The 27,858-nt window shown below is 44.1% G+C and overlaps 1 long non-coding RNA gene across 1 annotated transcript; it reads left to right on the top strand.

Moving 5' to 3' along the window:
* Positions 1-23,113, top strand: LOC130251234 (uncharacterized). Its single transcript, XR_008840116.1, has 3 exons — positions 1-229; positions 17,237-17,362; positions 22,991-23,113. It is a non-coding gene; the product is annotated as an uncharacterized LOC130251234 (long non-coding RNA).
* Positions 23,114-27,858: the final 4,745 nt, after the last annotated feature.

Below are 27,858 nucleotides of genomic sequence, written 5' to 3'. Positions count from 1 at the left end.
TCAGCAAAGGCAGAAACAGAAAACATTGCGGGACAGAGCGATGACCATAGCAACAACATCACATTAATCAGGGTCTGTAGTCTGTGCAAAGACAAACTTCCCAAACAAACAAACTGCAGGATGTAAGATACCATCAAGTTCCCTTTCAGCCCAGGAACTAGAACCCCCCCAGATATTTGCTTCCAGACCTCCCTTCTCCAGGCAAGAAAATGAATCAGCTGGGAGCAAGGTAACCCTGCATAACCCATTCACAGGACTATGGACTCTTACTGCCAGGGGGATTTGCATTCCCCCACTTTAGAGAGCATACGTGGGACAGATGGGGCTGAGAAGCCAGCCTTTCAATTGTCAGAGGACTTCTGAAAAATAGGCTTATTGAGGTGTTAGGAAAGTAATAGTAATAATAATAATAATAATAATAATAATAATAATAATAATAATAATAGTAATAACTTATATATTATATTTAAATATATATCCATATATAATATGGATAATATAATTATATATATAATTATATTATATATATTATAGCCTGTATGTATTCATATAATTTATTATAAATACATTTATATATTAAAAATGTGTCTCAACACCTTTTCCAAGAGCAGTGACATGACTGTAGTCTTGGGAAGCCAAAACACCCATGGAGCACCTTCACCACTGTAGATTTGTCAAGGTGTTAAAATCCTCTGGGGGTAAAATGTACCTTTGAAGTAATTGGCTCAAACTCAGTCACCCACAGTTGTGGCTGCCTCAGGATAACAGCAAGTTTGGGGTGCACAGAGATCCCATGGACAGCATCAAGGCCATGCACACAAATACATTCACATTCACCCTCATCACTTGTTGAGAGGCTGGGAATTGCTGGTAAGTTATTCAAGAGGGGAAAATAAATATCATTCTGAGATAGAAATCTTCTCTGAAAAATCGTAAATTCAGGAAAGGGGACAGTTTAAAACTGCTGTCTGCTTATCTTCCTGTGTTCTTGCTCTCCCGTATCTCAGGGAGGGGAAAAGTCTTGGGCTGCAGTTCTGAGGACAGTACCAAGGGAGACTGTCTCTGTGGTGCAGCCAGGAGGTCTGTGGGTGTTTCAGGTGCTGCTGGTGTACTGAATGATCAGCACAGAGTCAATCTGACAAGAATGATCAGGACTTTGAAGGGGACATGGTGGGAATGCCACCAGCCGCCAGAAAGGGTCACCAAAAGAGAGAAGTAATTTCTCCCCCATGGCTCATGCTTGCCTTTTCACTGAGGCACAGGGCATGGACTGGTCATGCTGCAGGTTGATGATGTAGCTGTGGAAGACTGGAGATTAGCAGGCAGCTGGGGTGTCAGGTCAGAGAGCAGCTTGCCTCTCCAGGGGAAACCTCTGGATGTGTGCACACATGGACTCCACTACGGAAGCTACTGGGCTTGCAGGGAGAGCAAAAGGAGATCTCCCTGGGACTGAAGCACACTGCTTTCAGTTTGTGGCCATGGCACATTTCTTTGCAGAGAAGTATTCAGTCAGCCACAAGTCACAAGGTTCAAGCTGCTTGGACTGTGTTTCGGGAACTTAAATGAAATAAAATTTCATTAAACAAACAAACACCAAATCATGAGATAAGGAAAAAAATAGAATTTCCTGAAGAAATACTCTGAGGCATGTAGAAGATGGCCAAACTGTCATAAATGAATGTGTGAGCCGGGTTCTTCATAGTCAAGTTGAAACTCAGCTTTTGGCTTACTGCAGGGCTGCTGGAACCCACTGCTGGGCTAGGGGATTCAGGGCAGGGCATGGCCCAGCCTGCTGGGACCCACATTGCCCATGGGGGCAGGATCCATGTCCTGGTCAGCACTCTTCCTGTGTCCCCCTGGCCTGAGGATCAGTGGGATCAGCCTACGTGTGAGCCAGACTATGACCCATGCCGGGAATCAGAGGTTTGGAGATGGAGTGTGGTCTTGATCCTACAGATGTCCCCTTAGCAGTGAATTCAGGTGACTTGTTTATATAAAGCAGTGCAGATAAGAGACTCCTCTTTCTTGGGAGAGAAATAGCAACCTGCCGAGGGGGAGTGCATGATCTCACACACACAGAGGGTGAGAGGAGCCAGTGGGACACCTGGATCCTCTTCTCAGATCAATCACTGACTCATGGATGTGTTGGATAGGACACTTGACTATAAACCAGCTCTGTATTTAAAATATTATTTAAAATAAATATTTACCATCTATCCAGGCACTTGCTACTGACTTTTGAAACTATCACTGCTTGCTAATCTTACTAAAATACTCATCCGTGAACCCATCTCAGTTCTTCTGTGAATGAGCTCCTCCTTGGATATATCTAGGTTTCCTCTTAAGAATGCTGGTGAGGTTTGGCTGTTGGTTTTGACAGCTCCAGTCTCTTTTTCCAAAGTCTATTCCTACTAGCCAGAAAATCAAAGCCTCTCTGAAGAGTAGAGAATACAGCTGACAGAGTAACTATTGCAGAAAGCAAGAAAAGACAGAGCAGGAGGAAAGATTTCTTACTGATCATCACCACGCAGAGTCTGTCTTTCTAATGATGGGCTGCACTTTCCATCCCTGTCATTAGTTATCCTTCCTGAGTGCTGACAATAAGGTGACATTACCAGAATAAAAAAAGAATAAATTCAGACATATGAATGTGATTTCTAGGTAATTCAAAGCACATAACCAATTTCCTTAGAGAAGGTTGCAGTTCAAATGGCTTTCACTGAGATGTGACAAGTGGCCACACTTAATGAATTGTTTTCTAAAATTACAGTGGTTAATAAAATATAAAATTCATACCAAAAATAGCAGAAAAAAAAAAAAAAAGAGAAAGAAAGAGAGTAATATAACAAGTATCACAAGTATCAGCATGCCTTTATTTGCAGAGGTCATGATCACATCCAATATGTAGGAGTTGAGTGCCCCATTAGCAAGTTTGCTGATGATACCAAACTGGGAGATGCTGTTGACTCTCTTGAGGGACAAGAGGCCTTGCAGAGGAACCTACATAGATTAGATCATTGGATTATGATTAATGGGATGAAATTTAACAAGTGGAAATGCCGGAGTAATGCTGAGACCAATAATTTGGGAGAGGAGTGGCTTGAGAGAGCAATCTGGGGGTGCTGGTCAGCAGCAGGCTCAGTGTGAGCCAGCAGTGAGCCCTGGCACCCAAGAGGGCACCACATCCTGGGATGCACCAAACACAGCACAACCAGCAAGTTAAAAGAGATGATTATCCTGCTATCTGCTGCTCTCACCTTGAGCACTGTGTGCAGTTCTGGGCCCCACAGGTAAAGAAGGGTGTGAAGATCCTTGGATCCAGGGCAACAAAGCTGGCAAAAAGACTCTGAGGAATGCACTATGAGGACTTGTCTTGTTTGGAGAAAAGAAATCTGAGGGATGATGTCATTGGTCTCTACAGCTCCCTGAAAAGGGAAATTGGAAAGGGAGACGCTGAGCTCTTCTTGGGATCTAGGGATAGGACACATGGGAGTGGTTCAAAACTACATCAGGCAAGGTTTAGACTGGATATTAGAAAGCATTTTTTTACTGAGAGAATTGTCAAATACTGGACAAGTTTTCAGAGAGGTGGTCAATGCCATTTCAGAAACGTTTGAGCAACACACTTAACATGGTTTAACTTCCTTAGCCCTGAACTAGTCAGGCAGTCAAACTTGATGATCATTGCAGGTCCCTTCCAACTGAAATAGCCTATTTCCTTATTCCCTAATATTATGACTCCTTTTTGGAGCCAAAATCAGGGCCTTCAGTGCTGGAAGACAAGTGTCTGGTTACTTCCCTGGTAGGAAGTTCCCTGGAAACATTCCAGACAGCAGGTATTTGGATCTGAAGAAAGTGAAGCTCACATCCTCTGGAAGCAGGCAAGAGGAAAGGTGAAACAGTTGCTCTTCCTTTCTCATTCCTGTCATCCTTTCTCCCTTAAGTGCAGGCTCCAGCCCAGGTGGGCAGCTGTGTCACATGCAGGGTGCATGGTATTTATAATTAACTGGCGTTGTGGCATCCAGTAATACTGAGCATCAAACCTGTGAGCTGTGTGTGCAGACTTGAGGTACTTCTGCTGCTGCTGTTTGTGTCAGCACGGGCCAGCAGATGGTTTTTCTGGAACGTGACGGTTTCAAGTTTGGTTTACAAGGTGTCAAAGATATCACTAGTGTGACCAGTCACCGTACACCCTGCTGATAATACTCATCTCCAATGCCTGCCAGTGTTGTTTTTTGCTTGTAGAGCTTTAGGACAATTCTTCACAAACGAGTGGGTGAATAGTGACCACTGGCAGAGAGGAGGCAGAGGGACAAAGCAGCAGAGGGGGCAGGACAGGAATGGTACCAGCAGACAGACAAAATTATACTCTGCTGACCAGGGAAGCACCCTGCCCTGGCTAAGATAAAGTGGGTATCTATAAGTGATGTCACTGAGCTGTGTTTCAGGTTCCTGGCTGCCACTGGAGTCTTTATGAAGAAGGTGAAAACTACAGTCTCCAATGACATACAGCTGAGTTCCATTGGATGTCCTTTTATCGCATCAGGACCCATGACCATAATTGCACTTGCATTAATTTTGCTCACAAATTACCTTTCTGAATTTCAAAGTGTCCTTTACTATGTAAATCTTCAGTGACTGTGGTAAACTGTACCTGCAGAAAATGAGTTTGGGTTTATAAAGCTACTCTGTTTTGTTAGCTCACAACTTCCTTAAAGTTCCAGTAAACTTTAGCTGTTTTGTGATGAATGAGGAGTGCACACAGCACCTGGTGAGTGCATGAGCTGCTGTCATTCCTTGACATCTCTGGCACACCACACACCCAGTGCTCAGCTTAGAGCACACCAGCACAGCTCTTGGGCAGCTGCAGACCACTTCTTGTGGGCCCTCCCACAACACCTAAAACAGTAGCAAAGCTGGTTTTTTGTTTGGGTTTTTTGTGAGATAACATCTGAAAGAAGTGAGGCCATGAAATCACAGCCTTTGCAAAGTTTCCAAACTCTGCTGGTAGCATACAGCATCAGTCATAGATTGTCTCTGCAATGAATCAGACCCTCACAAAGGCAGTTGCTCTATTTCCATTGTCCAACACTGAAAAAAAGGAAGAAAAGCACCATTAAAAGAGTGTGATGCACACGAGAGGCAGGGCATGTTGAATTAATTTTTAAGGTATTGGCCATATGGTCCTTTCCATCTCAGAAAACTTGTGTTCAGCAGGATCCCAAGTGCATGCACAGACAAAACGAATGATAAATGAGCATCTGCTTGCTTAAAACCCAGTGTTTGACATAGTTTGTTTTCTTAAGAAATTAAAACACATCTTGGCAATCTCCATCCCATTCCAGAAGGGGACTAGTATCTCTTCCTTTCACTTTGATTAAATGTTTGCTTTGATAAAATACTTAGTAATATGATTTTTTTAAAAGTGAACTCATTCACAGAAGAGGCTTGACTAATGGAGGAGGATGGAGGAGGATTTATAATTTAGAAGGCTCTGTCATTTCTTGACTCTTTGTCCAGGCAGCCAAGGAGGCTTACAAGTTTCTCAAGAAACTTAAGTTACTTTAAGGAGAAGAGATTACTGCTCAATTAAAGCTGATCAAAAAATTTATCCTCTGGTTTTTTATCATCCTAATGGACAACGGAAATGTCCACAAGTACTGCCAAGGAATTGCCCATTAATCTCTGAAGTGGTGCAGGTGTGGTTCTTAACACAAAGGGTGTCCTGTTTGAGAGGGCTGGAACTGCCACTAGTACACCAAACACATTTCAGACTTCCTCCTTGAGCTCCTCATGTGCATGGCCTGCAGTTGTGTGCCTTTCAGGGTTTCCCCACAGGTAGGCTCCCATCAGCAATAATTAAGACCAAAGAAACCTAATCACACTGCATTCCCAAGGGTTTCTAACATAACATGAAAAGCCTATTGGAATGCACTAATGGTTTTTCTATTTTAAAAGGAAACTGATTATTTGGCCCAGCCCAGCAATATGAAAATTCAGTGGACAAGAAAGAATTTTGTGAATAAACAGTGGGAAGTATTTCATTTGGCAGTGGCAAGCAGAGCCCTGGAGAAGCAGCCATTTTGCTGATATATGGTATTTATGCTACTTTGACATTACACTTTGTTTAAATACATTAAGATAATTTAACCACATCTGTAAGAGGCTGAAATGCTTGCTGTTCAGCCTTTCCCCATCTGCCAAATGTGTGGCCTCGTGTGCAATTTCAGAGGGAGGTCAGAGGAAAAGGCACTAAGTATGCTGCCTAGCTGGATAGCTTTCATTTGGATGCCTAAGAACCAGAGAAATGGTGCAAAGACTTCTGCTGGCTTCAGGAAGCCCCAGTTTGGTCCTTGGATGCCAGAGTTCAGTATGAAACATGAGTGAAACACATCAGCATTTACATAGAATCTTCTGGCTTTCTCTCACCATAAAATTAAATGAGATCTGATAGTCTGCTGAAAGATCCTCTCTTTGAAAATATTTGTTTCTATCCATCCTGCTCCATCTGGATATGGTATTTCTTTAAAAAGCAGGATGGATTTCGACGGGCGGGAAGTCCGTGTACTCGGTTATTATTTATATCAAGAAATAATAGCTCTAACATGCCAGGGAGCATTACAAAAATTGACTATTGAAATGGACAGGATAGATTTTGCTTATGCAAAACATTCTAATCATTTTTTCCACCCAGACATGTAAAAAAGAAGTCTAAACTCTGCACTGTAACTTGCTGTATAAATAATATAATGGTGCTACCAGCAGGGTTGCATTCCCCTTGTTCAGGGAAGGCCAACCCAACATGAGATGAGTACTGCAATAAAGGGCTGAGAGAAGGCTTACAACCATGAAACTTCTCTCAACTCTGGCCTGCTTTTAAGGCATCCTTAAAGAATTGCCAGGCAAGGGACAGAAAGGAGCAAAGCAGCACAGCAGTTCAGTAATATAGCTGCCTTCTCAGGGAGGTTTTTCTCCAGCAGGCAATGTAGCTGGACTGAAGCAGTTCAAGCAAACTCGTTTGACTGTGTATTGCAACAGCCTTGGCAACAGCTACGCAGAGCCAGACTCCTGGTCTCAGCCAAGGGAAAGGAACTTCATCAGCTGGACAAGTGTGGCTTCAAGGCTTTGTTTCCCTCTCCTGCCCAGGTGGGCTGGGATGGGTGAGCAGGACTCATGCTAACCTCTGCAGCTGGATGAGCTTAACTCTTACTGGATCAACAAAAGTCATCCAGACCCAGTGCTGAGTCAAAGCAGAATGTGATGCATGGAAAACAGCACACATCCTGCAGTATGCTCCCAGCATCCTCTGAAGAACCTGTATTCCATGGGAAGCACAGCCTAAAAAATGAGGATGCAGGCAGAATCAGGCATGTAGCAGAAAGGGAGCAAGGAAAACCAGAGATGTCCTGTGCACTGCCCACTTCACAGCCTTTTCTAACTTTCTCACCGGTTTCCTTTTCTAGCTGGAAACTTCTCATGCTTAGTTACCAGCTGAAGCCACATAGCAAAACATATGCGTAATTCATTCGTGCATATAGAGCTAATTACATGCTCCACTGGTTGGCTAAAGGAATTCACACATCCCACCAGCCAAATAGCTCTGGACCAAGGAGCTGAAAATCTAAGGAGTTGGTATTACACTAGCTAAAATTTTTAGTAAAAGCATGACTAAGAGAGGAAAAAAGTACATGTCCAGGAAAAGTCTGAATATCCCGTAGAAATGAACCATTTGAGCAAGTTTGTTACAGATGATGTCCATATGGTACTCTGCAGGCAGGTGTGAACTTGCTCTGTCTGCATTCAGAGCTGGCCGAGCACAAGGAAGTCTTGGACGAATGTGTCATTAACCCTGGTTGTGCATGCTGTTAACACAGCCACACAGCTCTTCAGCTGGGGTGCAGGGAGACCTTCTTTATGCCTGCCTGTTTAGCAGATATTCACACAGGAGCATCCGCCTTTTGCACTGACACTTCTTTGCAGAGAGAATGGGGCTTTGTTTAGGAGCCGCCGACTATTCACTATTCACTATTGGAGAGACCAAGGAGGAGTTCACACGCGATCCCTTTGCGTGCAGCCCTCTGATTGTTGTTTGTGCAAATGGTCAATAATTGCATAAAGTCACAGCTAACTGACCAGGCTAAGACTTTTTCAGAAACCCAAAGGTCTAAAAGTCAGCTACTCAATCCATATGCAGGCACGTCAAAACAGCAGCTTGGCTTCCAGAGCAGCCAAGACTCCCAGCTCTTCTCAGAACTAGTTTAGATGTGCAGCCTTTGTGAAAACCACCTTTTGGCTGGGTGGCTATGGGTGTCAGGCAGCCTGCAGTAGACACAAGCATTGGCACAGGTTGGTGGCATGCTGGTGTGATGTGAGTGGTACCTATAAGATGTCAGCCATACGAAGGAATTTATATTCCAGCCTTGTTGCTCTGTGTCTGGCTGCCAGATTCTGACTTGGGTTTTGTCTCTTGTCTCCTCCTCCCCCACCCTCCATTTTAATTCCTTTCCACTGCTTTCACCCTGCTGTGGTCTTTGACCTGCTCTCATCCCTCCTGGTTTCTTCCTTGAGAACATGCGCTTGCAGGGAAAGGAAGACAGAGTGAAACATTAGACTGCATGTTACGATGATTAAAAGGCATGTAAGAAAACCAAGGCTGTCATTTTAATCTCTCACTAATGTTCATTGGCATGTCTTTGAGATAGGGTACCGTGCTGACAATAGTGATGGACAGGGTGTGAGATTGGCCCCTTGAACCCAGGGGCCTCCCAGGAATAGATCATGTCTAGACCTGGTTTGCATCAAGGGCCAAACCGGATAAGCTGATTAGCCAATTAGAAATAGTTCAGCTAGTGGAGTAGAGGGACCAAAGAGAGCTGAAACTGGAGGTCATGTGGATATCACAATTGATTAATAACCCCATGGTGATGTGGAAGCTGGGAGGGGTTGGAACTGAAGTGGGAGGAGGAGCCTCAAGTACAAAACCAGGAGATGAACAGAAGATGTTTAGTGTGTGTTTGTGGTTTTTCTTGCTAGAACCTGACCAAGAAGAATGATTAGACATCAAACCAAAATGTGGAGAATGGTGGTATTTGATCTCCCACCAAAATATTTCTAGCATGTCCTTTAAATGTCACATGAAAACGTCTCATTCTAGAGGTTCCACTTCCTGTCTTTAACAGCATATTTCTTTTCATTCCCTTTATTACTGTCAGTCCCGACTATATATGGATACTACTAACACTAAATATGGTTTTCATCGCAAAAGTCCTAGAATTTTCCATTGTGGGCACCATTAGTCAGGGATAATATGAATCATAGGAATTTAAAATTACTTACTTGAAACATCATTGAAAGCTAGATAGAACCAATGCAGAAACGATAACTTTAAATAAAGGCAAACCTAAACTCCGTTTGGAATGACACCATCTCTGAATCACCAGTGCTAAATCCAGGTCTTACTCAATTGAAGGTGATCAGGCTACTGCTTGCTCTCTTGATTCCCAAAATCATGACTTTTCCAGAGGTGTACCTCTCTGGCAGAGTAGTGTTACCCCTCCTTGTGGCCTTCCACACTGGGTAAGGCACAAGGAAAGATGGTCCCTCAGCACTGGGGGACGTGCTCCTCTGCATCCTGTGCTGAGCCCCTGCTTGTTCAGTCCACCTGCAGACAGGAAGGTGGGAGAAGGGTGAAATGAGGGGCCTGTGTGCTTACACACAGCTGGAAGCATGTGCTGATGTTCTGGGCTGTGTCTCACTCCTGCCCTGATCCCTGCTCACATCAGCATTTCAGGGAGAGAGGGGAAAGCTGCAGTCAGTGCTGTGCCTTCCACCCAGGCATACCTGAGGCATTGAGAAGCTGTCAAGCAAGACATTGTCAAAAGTCCCCAGGTGACAGAGAACAACAGGCTCCTGGTGCAGTGGGAATACCCATTTGGGGCATGCAGGAACAATGTCTGATTTTTTTTAAAGAGGGGCATGCCCCAAAGTTGCTTAGATTCAAGACAGAAGCTTCCTTGTTTAAAACACTGCTTTATCTCTGGTTCGTGGGGCACAGTTGTGCATTCAGCTAGCCAGACCTTTTGGGGAGGCTGTCCAAATCTTTCTGTACCAATAATTCTCCTTAGCTGAAGATCCATGTCTTTAGACTTTCCAGGATAGAGATCTCTTTTCAAGAAAACTCTTTCCACTTTCCTGACCAGCAGGAAAGTTTTTAAGTACTGCCTGATCTGCATTTTTCCTGTTGCATTTATGTCTTTCTGTTCTCAGGCTGGGAGAACAGGCAATTTCCTTCTTCTCTTTAGGAGCTTGGTTTATCCAAAATTTATTTCATGCCTCTTCCACTGTTAAATGGCCTCCATGCGAACTTCTGCAATTCCCATTTTTCCAGACTTCTGCACTACTGTGTTGGTCCTGTCCTGCCTTCCTTCAAGACCCTGTATCTTTTCTTAAATGCAGTGCCCAAAACAGGACCATGTATTGCCCCTGAGGCCCTGTCAGTGCTGAGTAGAATGTATCATCAATTCCCATTTATATATCCCAGGATAATATTTGACATTTTCACAGAAGTATGATACAGTTGGCTCATTTGACAACTGTGAGCTGCCAGAATTCTTCCCAGTCTTTTTTGTGCAGACTTTCTAAAAATTGTCATCATGGGCTTATGCTGATGATTATTCCTGTCTAAGTGTATGTATTGCGTGGGTTCTTATTGAATTGCATTCTATTTAATTTTTTTCAGACAATTTCTCTAGTTCAGCAAGGTAATTTTGAATTCTAATCCTGTCTTCTACCAGACTCACAAGTAATCCCTGCCTGGTGTCATCTGCAAATTCAATAAATATTCTCAATATTCCATCATGAGGTCATTAGCAAAAATATTCAACACTAATTCCAGATGGTCTCTTACATTTCTGGGCAACACAGAATGTGTTGAAGTATTTCCATGACTGACAATTCCCTCCATTTGTGTTATTGCTGAGAACTTTGGGTCTGGGCTGTGTGATCACCAAGGTGAGGAAAAACTCTTGCATGTAGATGAAGTGAGCATTCCTGCTGGCATGGCATGCTACATCCCCGTCCAACTTAAGGAATGGGAAGAACCATGTGTCTTTCTAGTCCATAGGAAATAGATCAAATTCTGCTTAGTAAGACAGGCACTTCCCCCCTCGTCTTCACTTATTCCTAGTGTTGTATTTATTTCCCCAACTCATCCCTATTATTGAAATCTCATTCTTGAACTGAGACAAATGTAATTTTAAGGCAACTGCTTTTAATTTAGAGAAAGAGTTACTATTCATGATTCCTGAGAGCAAATGCTGGGTTGAAAGACTTCAGAGTGGTGTCCTAAGCACCAGTACCCACAAACAGAATAAAATAATGTTTAAGCCTCAAAAAACCTCTCTTTTTAACCCATGGCATGATGTTTCAGGAAAAGGAAAATGTACAGAGAGTCAAAACCACATGATCAGTATATGCTCACCACAGCAAACTAGAGGAAGACCTTAAAATGAAGAAGGAAAATGCTTTTTGTCACAATGCCACAGAAGAAACAAGAGAATAATGCATCAGTCTTAGATGTTGGCATAGTAATGAAAGCAGCATGGTGAAATCAGCATTTAATAAACATTCTCTTTATTCTAACTGGGAGTTTTAACGTAGGATCAAGATAACAGCTTTACTGAAATCACAGAGACATGGTCGGATCACTCGTATGACTGGAATGCTGACAGGAAAGGATGCTGCTTGTTCAAGAAGAATGGACAGCAGAGACATGAAAGAGGTGTCACTCTGTGAGCCTTGTAGGTATAAACTTGTTCTGAAATCCAGAAGACAGATGGAGTTAGCTGTGCTGGACTTACGCAAAGGCGGAAACAGGACACCATTGTCAGAGTTCACTGGAGTCTGTTAAAGGGCATCCATTCATGAAGATTAGGTGCAGGAGGCTCTTTGACAGTAACTAACAGAGATGCCTGAAGCACAGGTCTTGTGGGAAGTGGAAGATTTTAGCTACATCTAGAGATCTTCATTGAAATTAAAAAACCTTCAGCGCCTTTGTGGAGCAGAGTTATGAAACCTTCTGTTTGTATTCAGAAGACCCAAAAAGGAATTAAAGGAAAAGCTCCTCTGGGTTTGAGTCTTAGCACAAGGGAGAAGCAGTGTAGGGAAGGGAAGGTGGAAGGCAGTGTGTGTGGGAGTTACCATGGAAGGTAGATTTCATGGGCCCTGGAGAGGCAAGCCAGGAGAAGAGAAGAAACCCAACCCAATGGGTTTCAGACAGACAGAACTTCAATAAGCTTGGGAAACTGCCAAGAAACAGAGGGCTTAGAGAGGGTTAGTAGTTCCCCAAAGAAACAATGCTGAAGGCAGAAGTTCAGATGCAGAAAAAAGGACTAGAAATGAAAAACACTGACTTCTCTTCATTGATCTCAAAGACAATAAGGAATCACAACAAGAAGAAACAAAACCAGATGTCCAAGGATGAGTATGAACACACCATGTAAAACAAGGTCTGGAAACTTGAAATTAAATTAGCAAGAGACAACAAAGGTAACAGAATTCAATCATTGACAAAAAAAGAATGTGGAGGAAAATGTTAGCTCATTACTCTGTGAAGAGAGAAGATAATGGGGAGATTACAATGAGAAGATCAAAGTGTTTCATGTCTTTTTTTGATTGCATCTAAAATGGCCAAATGTGAGGATGCACTTAGCACAGAAAATCTGACGAAAAATAGGTAAGATTTAAAGCTAAGTAGGAAATCACAGCCTTGGGAGTCTTTAGGAAAACAAGACTTTACTCACAGAGGGAAGCTATTGTGCTACCATGCATCTCAACAAAACATCTTCCTCCAGATGATTTTAACATGTTGAAGAAATAGTCTGAACAAGGCAGGTGAGATGCCAGAGCAAGATCAATGGATTAAGTTCCAGGCAAGCTCTGGAGATTGTACTCATAGTAAATTTTATGATGCTAAAAATGCAGAAGGATATTTTGATTAGAAAAGAGTCTCTTGGAAAAAAATATTTGTAGGTTAGCTGAACCTGAAACAGCAACGACAGGCTGATGTGGAAAAGGCAAATTATCACATGGGAGTGTGCAAACAGAAATTCAAGCCTTCACAACATGAAAAGTGATACTGTGCTCTAGTCAGTAGTGGGGAGGCCTTCACTGAAATTTTATTCCTTAAACTTAAGGAGGTACTTCCACAAAAATGAAGATCAAGAACTGCTTGAAATGTAGAAAATGCTGTCTATGAAAAAAGACTAAAAGAATCAGGGTTGTTTAAGGAAAACTGAAGGAGACATGGTAACTTAATTTCAACAAGCAGATGGCTGTTGAAAATCAAAGGGATCTACTGTTTTAATTGCACACATATAGCAAATCATTGGGTCTACATTACTACAACAAAAGCAATTTATGCATTCAAAACAATTTTCCAGTGACAAGTAGAGGAAATTATGAAGCAGGCATCTCAGAATGCCTTTAGGACCAGTAAACAAGTACCTTTATTAGTAATGGCATAGTAATGGATCTTGCTTTAGGACAGAGAAAAATGGTCTACCACATTTTGAGCCTCTCTCCCACTGGTATATATGTTAAGTTGAACTTCTTGATCAGTCACATCCCTGAACAAAGGCAATATATGAGGCATCAAGTCCTGTGCCTGGAAAGGACACTTGGAAGTCATCTGCTTCCACCTCAGTGCCCCATCACATCCAGCTGGGAGTAGACAGGGCAAATAGAAGAACAAAAGAAAGTAGTGTTCTTTTCATAGGCCAGGAGCTGCTGGGCTCCTTGGCCATTTGAATTTCCTGACTGCCACATGGTTTGTCTTCCTAAACCCTTGCTGTGTGCAGGTACCCACTTCATTATCCTTGCCTGTACAAGCCCTCTGCCTTCATCTAGTTCATCCTCTGGCCACATTTATGGGGCAACACAACCCAAACTTCAGGGTCTCTGTCTTTGCACTGCACTTATCCAAGCCATAAAATAATGTAGAGTCAGAAGGGAGCAAAATAAACAGGGCAGACAGCTGTTAGACAGCTGGATCAAGCTTTCTGACCCTTGTTATATCTCCATTAGTTTTGTTTGTATAAAGTGCTGTACAAAAAGGCTAACTGGTGGCACTTTGAAGGAGAATTTTTCTATTACTCATCTTCCAACTTAACATGATTTTTGCTTTATTTATTTAGCTTTCCACTCTCACTTGAGTTTGCAATAATTTAGTGCAGATGTTCTATCTTTCTGTAATTTATTAATATTGACTCACTTTTCCCTCCCTTTTCTATAAATGTTTTTCAAATGTTCACACTATGACTGTGTGATTTCCCTTGCTTGCCTCCAAGCAAGGGAGCTGCAGGCTTGCAAGAAGAGAGGGTGCTGGAAGCATTCTGTCAGCTACAGGACTGCAAGCAGCTAGAAGCAAAAGGCCACCCAAGGAAGGGAAGTGGGCAATGAGCTCACCCCAGTCAGTGTGTCCAGGAAGGCTTTTATGCCCAGCAAGAGTGTAGAGTCATGCACAAAAGATGCAGAGAATAGGGAGAGGTGTTGATTTTATACAGGAGATGGGTAGCTTCTCTTTGGGGTCCCCGACTGACTCATTTTCCCTGCTTTCAGGAGAGATGGACTTCTGGAAGGTTACAGAGACAGTGGGACCACCTTAGGAAGGTCACTGAGGAGGCATCCAGCCACTGGCTGACTCAGAGCAAGTAGCACTGGAGTGCAGAGTTGGCACTGTCCTCTGTGCCTGGTTTCAGAGACAAGGACAGAAGGACAGTGCTTTTTGCCTTGATTTTGCATTTATCCATCTCCTGAGGATGGACTTCAATGGCCATGTACTGTGGGGTTGGGGCTTCTAACAGTATAGGGTCCCTTCAGCTGACTAAATTTTCACCTGGTGGGCATAAGCTGGTGGTTGTAAAGCAAAATGTCTGTATTTCTATCCCAGCCACCCTTCCTTGTGCTCTATTGATGTAGATTATTTCCTGTAGGTACAAGGAGCAAAGCTTCATTTCTGCTGCCCACAGAGGCCATGCGTGGTCTCCACTTCACTGCATGAAGTGAACGGTGTCAGCCCAAATCCCCATCCTCTCCTGGGATGTGTGCCCCACGGAAAGTGGAGACTCACAGCCTCTCTGGGTGCCTGCTGCCATGGCTCCATGAGGTCAGCAGAGTGGCACCCTCCCTGTGAGCATGGCCTTGTGTGGCAGGGATGATAAAGTAAACAACAGGAGGACAATTTGAGTGACAGCGATATCCATTTTGGCTCTTCCACAGAAGTGCTAGCAGAGAATGAAATACATATTCCAAAGCATTTTGCTCCTCTCTGTCCCAGCTCATTTCTTATCCTTACAAAGGCAGTTAGCAAGCCCAAATTAGTCTAACAGTCCATTAGGATGCGATCTGCTCCAAGCCGCCCACAATGCAAAATATTTGAAAGCTCAGATAAAACTTTTGCTCCGTTTTCCATCTCTGCGAGGTGTGGGGTGGGCGATGTGGGGAGGGTGATGCCACACTCAGGGCCAAGTATGATACATGATGGCACAAACCCAAACCAACAGAGAAGTGGTGCTGATCCTGCTCCACCAGCTAACTTCTGCTCTTTGGAGTTTACTGTGGAAAAAACAACACCGTGACTTGCTTATGAAGCTGGTTATTTGAAAAAGATGGTTTGTAACTTGGGTGGCTTGGGGGCAAACATGCTGAAGGAAAAGCAAAGGTGGTTTTTGTGCAGAGGAAGTCAGGGAATGAAGAAATAGCACAAGGGATTTCACAAAAAAAAAAGAAGAAAAAAAGAAAAAAAAAAAGAAAAAAGAAGCAGAAGATGCTTTCTAAATTGCTAGGATAAATCTGTCTCCGCGAGAGAAAACAGATAACAGGAAACACAGGACAAGACAAAATGCAAATGAAGGATCTGGGTAACATCACTGAGTTGCATGATGCCCCTCCAGGACCCACTTCAGAGCTGATTAGAACCGATGGATGACTTCCCATTGACCTCAGTAGACCTGTTTCCCAAAAAATATGTCCTCCTAGACAGATGAAAGGTGGTATTGTAGGATCTCCCACATCTTTGAGAAGTGTGAAGCAACACAGAGAGCAAAGGATTTCAGATACCTGAACTGACCTTCTGGTTTTCCAGGCAATGTAATATCCTATGTTAGATCCAGTGTCTTCTTGTCACTGCAGGAAAGTTTCCATACCCAAATACTCTCTGTGGAGGGTGAAGTCCTTGACAAGCCAAACCAGTGCCCTGACTTTAGAGGTCCAGCAATGGATCCCCATAGAGGAGCAAGCCAGTGTGCCCACTTAGAGAGGTGTCAGACAGCAGTAAGAAGCAAGCCAGTGTCTCTGTTTGGGTGAAACTACCCTTGTGAAGTGGGGTTAGTGCTCAGGTTTTCAAGCCTTTCTCTTCCAGAGCAGTTTAAGTCTGTGGTCTTACTGCCTCCCTCCACAAGCACTTTATGAACTTCTGAAAGCTGGCCCAAGCTTGAAAACAATGCTTGGAGAGACTTGGCCTTCAGTTCAGACAGCCAGCACAAGAACATTTTAGTCAGGAGTGGCCTGGATTCTTTGCAACCATTTCTTTCTTCGCTTTTGAGATGGGTGGGATCAGGGAAGTGTCTGCTTACATGTCTAAATCACAGGATTAAAAGCTCTACCTCCCAGGAACACATGATCAAATCTTAGTCTGTCCCACAGGACACCAAAGACTTACTGGGAGGTAAGGGAATTAGAAAGGCTTTAGAATCTAGACTCCAGCCCACTCCATGTGGACATGATGGATTAGACCCAAATTTTCTTACGAGCGCCTGTCTGGCCTGACTGTACTTGGCCTAATATTCCCTCTTCTGATAGTCATGCTGTATCATGGGAGCACTTCAGGGACTAATAATTCCCACAGATATTCAATCCACTGTAATCACTCAAGTATACAACACTGTAAATTTATATAATGAACTGCAGCAGGAGGCTCTTACCTAGGGGATTTTGGTGTCACAGCTAGGGTAAGATAAAAGTATGAACAAGAGGAAACATGCATGGTGAGGTGTGGCCATGAAGGGCTTTTTGCATTGTACAATGGGTGAGCATTATTTATAATGTGAGCAGAAGACAGTTTGAATAGTTGCAATCAAATCCCCTGAAGTGCTCGATCTGCCTTTGGCCATGTGGGCCGTAATGATTATTCAGGGTTGAACACAGTACAGCAAGTTGAGGGGTTTTATGGTCTTTTCAGGATCTTCCTTTGGTGATAAAAAATATCCAAGGATCCAGGCTTCCTAGGATCTCAGAATCACCATCTGAACTGGCAGAAGCACAAAGAGGAGATTGAAGCTGCACGAATGCTGAAACTTAATTAGGGGTGAGTAAATCAGCCTTGCTTGAAAAGTCAGGAAAATACTATATTCAGTGGTGGTTGGGGTGCTTTTGGTTTTGCTCTTGCTGAATGAGAGCCAGTAGCAGGACAAGGAAGGACAAGACAAAGAGGGCCATTAAAACAATGTAGCAGAAGTTATCGCACTACTGAACTATGATAAGGAAGGCGCAACTTTGTTTTCTTGTGCAAACATCTCTGGGAGTCTCCATGTGACAAACCCACACGTCTATCTCACCTACACAGGTAATGCTGCCCCACCACCTCTGTATCTGGCTGCCACTGGGACAGATGTGCCCCAAGTCCTACTGTGCTGCTGATCCCACAAAGCCCCTAGGCAATCTGATATCGATAATGTCGCAAGGCTAATCGCTTAATAATGCGGCTCCCTGCAAACCAGGCACCTCTACCACACGCCATGGGAGGAGAAGATGCTTTGCATGCATCATCCTGTCAGCTGAGTTTATTATTCTTGCATTCAAGATAAACTGCAGCAGCCAAATGCTGGCCTGTATAAATTCCAGCCTCGGGAGTGCAGCAGGCACCGAGCTCCTTGTTAAACACACACACACATGCATAAATCCAGACGGGTAAATAATACGACATCTTTCTATTCCCAGGGGATCTTTCAAGAGCTGATGTTTTCTTTGTTACCTGGGGTGGTCCTCAGGCCAGCTGTATAAACCAGGGATAAGGAGTGAGTGCCTGGGCTGTGCAGAGACAACAGGCAGGAGAGATTTCTGGCCACATGCAGACCTTGCTGCCTTGTGCTAATAAAGCCTTGTTGTATGTCATTCAAACAGACACCAGGCAAACAAGCTCTGAGCTTCAGAGTCTTTATCTCTTCTGTTTACCTCTCCCCAGGATTCACCAGTATATCTGTTAGGCAAAGAACATAGGCATCTAAGAGACAGAAAGGATGTAAAACCTTCTGAGCTCAAGCCAAAGTCTTCTTAATGGGTTTGCTGAAGAAAATAATTCCTTCCTGTAAAACATCTGTATTGGTCTGTAGTGGGGATGATGACCCAGCAGAACTGCAGGTCTGGCTAGAAGGGCACACATTTCTTGCAGAAAGGATCCTCAGAATGAAGAGAACATTCTCACAGTCCTCTTTTTGAATGTATTTAGCTTCTCTGTGATTCTGGTCAGGTTATTCAAACAAGGTGGCTGACTTGGCTTTGTGACTAGTTACAAAACATCCAAGGAGTGGAAAAGAATGAAACCTTTCCTCAAAAATTTCTTGTCATTGATGAAAATGACAAAGAAAAAATAGATCTGGCAGAGTAACACTGGCTCCAGAAATATTCCTGTAGGCCTGAGCCAAAAATGACATCCTCTGGCACAGACTGAGGTTGGTTCTGAGGCGGTGTTAAGACCAGGTCCAAGTCCATGGTCCAGGAAGAGTCTGGCTACATAGTTCACTCTCACACATTTGAGAGAAGGTTTGTTCTCCTTATGGGAAGGTGTCTTGGATACCAAGAGGGACCAGCACATGGATAGTGTACAGAGATGTTCTACTACAGGAGGTCCTGGTGTGACTTTAAAGGAAGAACATATTTTTGGCTTTCCAGTGTCCCGTCACACTTCACCCCACCATGCAAGAAATCACCATGTGCTGCCATGGCCTCTTCCCATCCTCTCTGTGCTCTTTCTGGCTGACACAGAGAAGAAAAGATTTCCATTTTTCATTTTCCCAAGTGTTAAACTAATGTCTCTGCTGAGACATTGGATGCATAAATGAACTAATCCTAGCAATTAATTGGAAAACAGTTTCATGGATACCAAGCTTTGGGGGCAGAAGGGTGAGGTGATGTTTCCTCTCCCCAAAGCCACGAGAAACAGCAGGTGATCCAGAGCTCAGGCCTGGAAAACAACTTTCATTAGTGCAGCCTCCACCAAGTTTCCAGGCTTAGAGCTCTCAGGAAGGAAAAAGTTCTCTACAGTCATTGAAACAGTTTTCTATTTTCTCTGACAGGGTGATCATAAATAAAATATCTTGGTGAAAGGGGTTGACTCACCCTATAAGTAAAGGAAAACTGAAATTGTAAAGTGTCCCAGCAAAATGAGATCAACATGGAGATAATGTGCCAGGCTTTGGAACACTTGAAACTGGGCAAGAGATGTGGCCCAGTACAAGAAAAATACGGGTGTCAAAGCAAGATGAGGGAAGAAGGGCTTAAAACCTATTGTTATTCCCTTAGATCAGCCCCTTTCTCTCAACACTCCTCTCCCTATCCTGCCCTTTCCACTACAGGGGACCATTTATTTCTGAACAGCTAAGATTTGTCCTGATGTACCACCAATAAGTAAAATACAGGGGTTGTGCACTGCCTGTTCCTTTACTCAGACTTTTCACTCCAGTCCTGGAAAGATGTCTCAAGGGAAATGTAACTCCTTCTAGAGTTCAGCAGCATGAGGGAAATGAGGAGATATCTGTGTTAAGGGCTGCCAGCAGGATGCTGTCTTCAGGAGATACCTTGGAAACTGCTCTGCAGCTTTGCAGCTTTGCACATCTGCTGTTCTGCTCCTGGCCAGAGAATAGAGCTGTGGAAAATGCTCCTTTAACCAAACCCTAGATGGGCTGGAAAATCAAACTAATGCTGGTTTGATTTTCCACGGGAACCTAGAAAATCTGATCCCAAGCTCCATAGCATGTTCAAGCCTATGCTTTTTTTTTAATACCACTCTTGGCAGCTCATGAGGTGAATGGCAGATTTCATGCAGTGCCTCATTGTGCTTATAACTTTCAATCCGTGGATGTCACGGGCATGCTGCCTGTCTCAGTTTTTCAGCTGTGTGTTGATCCCACCATTTCTGCTGCAGAAATTTGCATCTCCTTTTTTGTCCATATGTATCAGCAGCTGCATGACCAGATCTCATGGTGCTCATGACCTCCTCTATACATGCACCCAGGGAAAGGCAAGGGCACATTTTACAACCTGGTCCTCAGCACCTCACCCTCACCTAAAATTGGGTGGTCCCATGTGGAAAAAGCTAGGAGATACTCCCCAAAACACAGCAGTAGTTTTCTATTTCCCATTTTGCAATACCAGGTGCAATCAGCTGCTCCAGTTCCTGATTTCTCAGCAAGTAAATAATTTCTTGTACTTTTTTACAAGATGTGCAATGTGCATTTCTTGTACAGAGCAAGGGTTGAAGTGGAAGAGCTGCTCATCTTTGTGGGACCCTGTCAGCTCATCTCCTGTCCTGTGCTGTGGCAGGATCTTTCATGAGCAGAGGTGCAATTGCCCTTCCCCTGAGCTGTGTACACACACTGCAACAGTGTGAGCTGGATCCCATTGTTCTGCTGGAATACCAGGCATCACAAACTGAGTAAGTGCATGACAGGCATTTTAAACATCCTCTTGCTAAGTTTTTATGACAGAAAAGCAGCAAAAGCAGGGAGAAGGATCTACAGAAATGTCTACTTTTTGTTTTCATCTTACTCACTTTTTCTCTCCAGTCTTGAGCTCCCCTGTTTCTGCACCATCTGTTGGGGGCTGGTGCTTAACTGGGCCAGAGAGACCTCCCTGGTACCAACAATGAACTCAGTCCAGCCGTTCTGGGGGCAGTCTCCCAGCACCACACTAGGCAGAGTCCAGGAGCAAGGGAATACACCAGACATGACTTCAGGCTGGTTCACCATTTTTGACCCACTGCACAGAGGCTAGAAGCAGAGTGAAAGCTGGAGCTAGAAGGAGAGCTTTGCAGCAATATGCCCACTGCTCAGGAACCTTCTCAGTGGCAGCAGCTGCCACGAAGTACGTTCATGGAAGAATAATGTGATTTTCCTGTCTGGGAAAGCAAGTGAAAACAAGTCCTGATCCTGGGGACATTTCACCCATCTCTGCAGAGCCCCTGGTCAAGGAAGGCAGTGAGTGGGTGTCTGCCCTCAGCAGGATCTGAATGCCCTTGCTATGCTGCAGCCACCTCAGTGCCTGGCTCCTGCCCCGTGGGGAGGTGGGCTGCTGGTGTCTGCCACCCACTTACATCTGCCCACTTTCCCAGGCTGGCATTTGTTAGCTTTGCCTCTCAGCAAGCAATGTCTCACAGTGAGTCACCTCTCCTGGGGAGACTGTGGTTTGTGCCCTGACCTCAGGACCTCCAGGAGCTGCTCTGGGTGGGCACTGGGAGTGGGGAGAGATCCCATCACCTTCTCTGCAGTGGAGGGTTCTTCCCATGGGCAATGCTGCTGTATGCACACCCATGAGAGCCAAGCTGTCCCTTGGTAAACCCATACAAAGACAGGCAGCAGAAACCTGAAGGACTTTCCCACCATTATGAGTGAAGCCTGCTTGTCTTTTACCCCAGGTGGAGGGAGAAAGTTTCAAGCAGCAAATATCCAGGGAAATTTTATTCTGCTTCTTTAGTATTGTCCCAGACATGACAAGAACCACATCTCCTAAATATGTGGGCTTAGTTGTTTATTTGATTCTCTTCTATCTGACCATTGTTCTTTTTCTAAACCATTTAGAAAAAGACATTTTCCTTATGAGTAATAAATATGTGGCAACTATCTCAAAAAAGTTAAATCTGGGAGCTGGGTCCTTTCTGCAGGGGCTTTATAGAATCCTTTAGGCATTCAACCTAATATATATAATATAATTCAGTCAAATATTTATTCACAATCTATATTCAAAATTACATAGACACTTCTTAATGCCTTTATATTAAACTTTTCTATCCTAGCTGTCTTTTAAAGTAAGGCAGTCAAGAAATAGTGGAAGGCTAATAGCATGAATAATATTTTTCAGAGAATTTTAAAAATTATTATAACTCATGTTACAGCAGGATAGGAGCACCCATTGGTGCAACTTACAGTTTTTCAGTCAAAAACTCCCCACAATGTTGGGGAGGAGTTATTTAGGCAGACCAAAGCTTCACCCAAAGCACAAAGCCCCTTCACAGGGTGAAGTGTGGCTGTAACAGCAGCACTTTGTGCTGAGCTTGACCTTTCCCAACCAGGTTCTTCCCCTGTTTCCTATTTGCTTGCTTATTTTCAGAGCTCCATGAAAATATTTCTTAGTTTGGTGTCTTGACAGAACAATGTTCATACAACCATTGGAGCCTGGTAGCTGCACATCCTCCCAGCTTCTGAGCCCAGCAGCAGAGAAAAGGGAATTCAAGAGACCTTGAATTTCTACCTGCTTTGTAAAAATTGGCATCTAGTTAAGGAAGGAATAAAAATAAAAAAAAAAAAACTGCTCACTTTTCTCAGGGTAAAGGTTCTGGGAGGAACTTGGACATAATGGCAAATATCAATGAGTCCCCAAAGCACAGAGCCATGGTAAAGAATCTAATAAATTTCACTGCTTACATTACTTGACCTTGGTGGCATCACTTTCAATACCTTTCTTCAGGCTGCAGAGCCCTGTGGAATCACTCTGTTGGCAGCTGGCATCCACCTCAAACCACTGAGAGCTGCTGAAAGGCCATGCAAGGTCCTGTACCCATGCAGAGCCTCCAGCTCCTGACTCTCTCACAGGCTCTTTGCATGATCTCAACCCAGAGACGTTTCATTTAGAGCCTCTACTCAGCATTCAGGTACAAGATAATAAATCCACTTCTCACTCATTCTGTGAGAGGCTTATTTGCACAACTTCTTTTTCTTGGCAGGTGAGGACCTGAGGCAGCAGAGCAGGGTGGGAGCCAGACTGCACAAGGGATGCTGAGGACAGCATGGGTCTCAGGTGCATGTGCCCTGTGCCCTGGGAGGGAGGCAGAGAGCAGGCTTCCAAGGTAAGGAGGTCACAGGAGGAGACAGGATACCCCAGGCTTCTGGGGTGATTTGGGGCTTTGGTGCTTCATTTTCACTTTCAGCCAGCTACCAACATGGTGAGCTCTGCTCCCCCAGCTGCAAAGTAAACACGATGTGAGAGAACAACAGGGGTGTGTTTACAGTACATAGCCCAGTACAGTAGACTTCAGAGGATAAAAATACCCAGTGGAAAAACACATGGGCTTAAGTAAAACTTTAACCATCAGGGGTTGCCTAGCCAGCAACATGTGTAGCCTTCACAGGCTCTCCTGCTTGCAGAGAGCTTTGAAGCTCCCTTGGAAAACTGCAGCACTTTTTGATTAGTGGCTTCTCCACCCCAAGCTCTGAAAATTACACCATAGGTCTGCTTCAGATTATAAACTCATTCAATGCAGAAAGGCATAAGGAAGCGTGGACAGCCCACGAGGCAGAGAGAGACCACAACATCCCTGTGCAATCTCCCCCAAAAGTGGTTTCTGAGCCCCTGGGGGCTCCTGCTGAAAAAACCTATCCCAGAGCAGAGATAAGCATGTCCATCTTTCCATCCCAGAACCATGCAGAGAGAGGTGGAGCCTAGCAGGTGGTGATGCATGGCCCTGTGCAGCCCAAAGGAGTGACCAGGTGATTTCTGAGCTCTCCTGCAAGCTGGGCAGCAGGCAAAGCCCTGGCACTCACTGTGGCTTTCAGCAGGAGCAGCAGACTGAGGGCAATGGCTGCAGCCCAGGGTGACTCCCTGGCATCACTGAAATGAATGGAATTACACCCACTGCAGCTGCATTGGGCTGGGGCACTGCTGAACAAAACACTAAAGCACGTGCTTATATTTAAGCATATGAGTAAACAATTTCAGGGCAAATACCTATATGCTTGAGTGCTTTGCCAGGTAGGTGCTGTTCTCAGCAGCACACACCTGGAGTGAGATGGTGCCATTTTTTTACGTGGTCATTTTTCTGACTATATCCAAGCAAGAAAGGAAACTTTCCATTGGCTGTGGGCCAGCAGTCACTTCAGGTATGTGTAAGGTCTTAAAAAAAATACTTCTTTTTAATCTTATCTGTCTCATTATCACCCTGACATTTGCTTTGGCTTTGAGTTTAATTACCTCTTGAATTGAACAAAGGTACAGATAGGGCTGAGATAATAAGAAGCCAGTAAAGCTGATGTATATAGGAAATAGGGCCTCCCTGAAGGTGTTAGTCCATGCAAGCTGACCCCCAATTATGAGAAAGAAAAGCTGATAAGGGAGAAAGCAATTAATCAATCATTCAGGAAACCTGGGGATGTGAAAAGAGGTGTCTGATGTTTGCATCTTACCTGCCACCTGGGCTGGTACAAATAGAGCAGACCCCATTTAGATAAATACCTGTGCATCAGAGCACAACCAAGCAAACAAAGGGAAGCTTTGGGGTGGAAAAAAAAAGAGATGGAATAAACAAGGGAAATAAATATATTACCATGAAAGTCAGTTTCAGAGTAGAAAACTGCACAATGAAAGGACACATTATCAGTCACCAGAAGCAGAGATCAAGACCCCCACGGTGCCCCAGGTGCTCTGTGCACACAGTAATTAAGTCTTGGTCTCAGAAACACTTCAGTCCAAGTAGACAAAGATGGGGAGGGGCAAGCAGGAACAAACACTTGCCTGACATCATATGTGAGAAGCAAGGGCTAGGAAGAGGAGTAAAAGATTGTGCTCTCTGGGTGCTACAGGTATAAAAGCTGGATCACGTTTATGACCACAGAGAGCATGTCTACACCACTGGCCCCTTACAGAAACCCTGCTGTTCTAGGAGAATTTTGTTTTGTGTTTTGGAGGCTCCCTGACCCAACAGGACACAACCCCCAGTTTTTCAGGAGCTCTTCCTTCTCAATCTGTTTCTGGGCTGTGTGTCTGCTGGCTGAACAGAAAGGATGGGTGACTGGGAACTACACAGTAGAAGGTGGCATAGATCAAAGTATAGTCCAAGATTGTACTTTTGCAACGGGCTCTTTAAGACTGCTCCAGAGTCAAGTAGAGTCTGTTACTCTGAGGTGCTATCCATGTAAAATATTTCCATTATGATCTGAGCCCAAAACAAGGTTATGGTGCCCATTCAAAATCCACACCTGAATGAGAAAATGTAATTTTGAGACCGCACCGTGGAAAAATCCTGCTGACATTTTTGCTTTGACTTTATCAAACAAATGAAAGAGAAACACAATCTTGTCAAAATAAAACATTAATTTCATTTTGATTTCATCATCTTGACCCATGTTACAGCATGCTTTGGAGTCAAAACAGTAAGACTATTATGCCATGACCCGTCATAATATTATGGCATGGAAACCTAATAGACAAAACTCAAAGACTTTTATAAAGTGTGATAAAAGTCAAAACAAATGTTTCAATAAGCTGGAAATACTTGTCCCTTCTTTGAAAACACAGTGAGAACCAACACCTTCTCAGTGAGCATGTCGGGGCTATGGGAGCACCACTTTCCCACGGAGTGGCACTCGGTGGCCAGCAATAACCAGGTCTGGCTGGCACAGGTCTCCAGCGGCTCCACACGGAAAAAGAAAGGTGGAGCCACAATTCTTGCTGGCCTGTGTCTTCTCACATGCATTCCCCAGAGACACATCACATGCACAGCCCTTCCTTTTCACACCCAGGATACAGATACGTATCAGAAGAGTTTTAAATGGGGCAGTAAAGCTTGGGCAGGGCTTTGCTCACCTACTTTGCTGCAACAGCCCAAGAAATTTCTGGTTTTGGGGGAATATTTGTCAGTGGCCAGAGCTACTGATAGAAGTTTCTGTCACCTCTTCTTGGCTGAGGAAGGATAGCCCCATCATCACTACAAGCCACAAGCAGAACTGAGACAGAGAACAGAAGAACCTGCTGATTCAAGTGTCTACTAAAACCCATTCCTTTCCCACACAGCTGTGGAGTTTGCTCCTGCTGGCACCACATTGTGTGCTGCCACCAGGCTGCCAGGGATATCTCAATGGCCTCCTCTTGTGCAAGGACCTGTGCAGACATGGGGTAAAAAGCTCATGGTTTTAAACCATTTACTGCCATGATTTGAGCATCATGCAGCCTTCCAAACACTGAAATAATTTGCTTGTGGACTTGTTACGTGGCAGAGGTGTTCTACAATAAATGGGTAAGACTAACATGAAATTGGAATGCAGCAAGCAGCAGCAGAGATGTTCTCTTGCAGGAATAACAGTGTGTGTTGAACAGAGATCTCAGCAGACAGTAAGAAGTACCAGAAATAATGGCTTATTTCCCTCTAGAAACCGTAGTAAAGGATGAGTTTTAAGGATGGACCAGTTTAATTGTCCCCCAGATAAATCCCCTTTTGCCATGCAGCCAAGGTATGAAAAACTGCAGTGCCCTGAGCATGAGTAGAGATGACACCTGAATGTGGAGGAGTTGCTACGAGATTGTGAGTATTTGGGGAATTCTGCCATGCCAACCTAAAACCAGCATTTGTGATTATATTTTTTGAAATGGATTAGGACTCATCTTTCTGAAAGTGTATGGAAAACAAGAATGGATTGTTAGGCATGGACAGTTTAGCAGAATTCTATGCTGATGAGGGCTCACAATTGTTTCCAGCACAGCAATTGAGTCTTGATAGCTCTTCCACATGGAAACAGACAATGTGAGAATCCAGTACAAGAGAAGAAACAAAGAAAGTTTGCTTTTAAGAAAGAACATCTTAATCAAGGGGAGACAAAAGACAGGAAGAGACAGGAAAGTTTGCTGGAAGAGCTTTGCCATTGGCCAAGGATATTTGAATCCAAGGGTTCTAAAGACACAAAAGTCCTCAGGGGAACAGAAAAATTACTTCTGAGTGATTGCCATTTTACCTGGATCTGTTGGTCACTTCTACTCTTTTGGAGTATCAATTTGCCTGCAAAGCATGGGCTTCTTGCTTTACTAAAGTGTCCTAAAAGAGTGAAACCAGGATTGCCTTCTCTGTTCTCTGAAGAATATTTTTCAGCCTCCAAATCTAATCACTTGGTTGTTGCCTTTTCCTGATCACGTTATTTACTGGGAGCAACTCAGGAAGAGAGCATAGGCTGGCTGAATTCCTCTGGCACCAGCATCCTATTGCCATATTGCCTACTGGAGATTGTTCTTTTCTGGGATAGGACCCTACTGCCAGAAGTCACCTAGTCCAGTCCTCTTTCAAAGTAGGAAAGAATCAGAGATCACTAGGAAACATAAATGGAAATGAGCTGATCTGCCATGTAGGTCAGAAAGGAGCTGGATGCCTTCTTGTCATCCCTTGCTATTTTCTATGGCTGTCAAAAGTTACTGGGTACATGAGATCAGGCTAGTGGCTCGTTTGCCCTGCTAATTATTTTGTGCCTGACAAGAAATACTTAAGGAAAGTGTATTAGACATAGACTTGAAAAGAGTCATCTTTCTATTCAAATATTCCTGGAGCTTTCAGCAAACAGGACCAAAGGGGTTTCCTGAGTTGAGCAATGCAGCAAGTGCCCTGTGGTTTCTGGCCCCAAGGGCATCCTGACCTTATCCACATCTCCTGTCCTCTGTGACACCCCACAGAGAGCTCCATCTCAGGCTGAGAGGACTGCTGTAGCAGTGCTGAAGGCACAGCTCTGCCCTGCAGAGACTGGTGGGATCTGCTGTGTTGCCTTCACTGTGTCACCTCCCTGTGGGGAGAGCACCCTTCTTTGCTGCCCTCATTCCCCTTGCATCCCTGCAAGCAGG

Source organism: Oenanthe melanoleuca, chromosome 3 (genome assembly GCF_029582105.1).
Source record: "Oenanthe melanoleuca isolate GR-GAL-2019-014 chromosome 3, OMel1.0, whole genome shotgun sequence".
NCBI classification, from domain to species: domain Eukaryota; kingdom Metazoa; phylum Chordata; class Aves; order Passeriformes; family Muscicapidae; genus Oenanthe; species Oenanthe melanoleuca.
The sequence above is the reverse complement of the archived record's forward strand: the minus strand, read 5'-3'. Positions and strand labels throughout refer to the sequence as shown.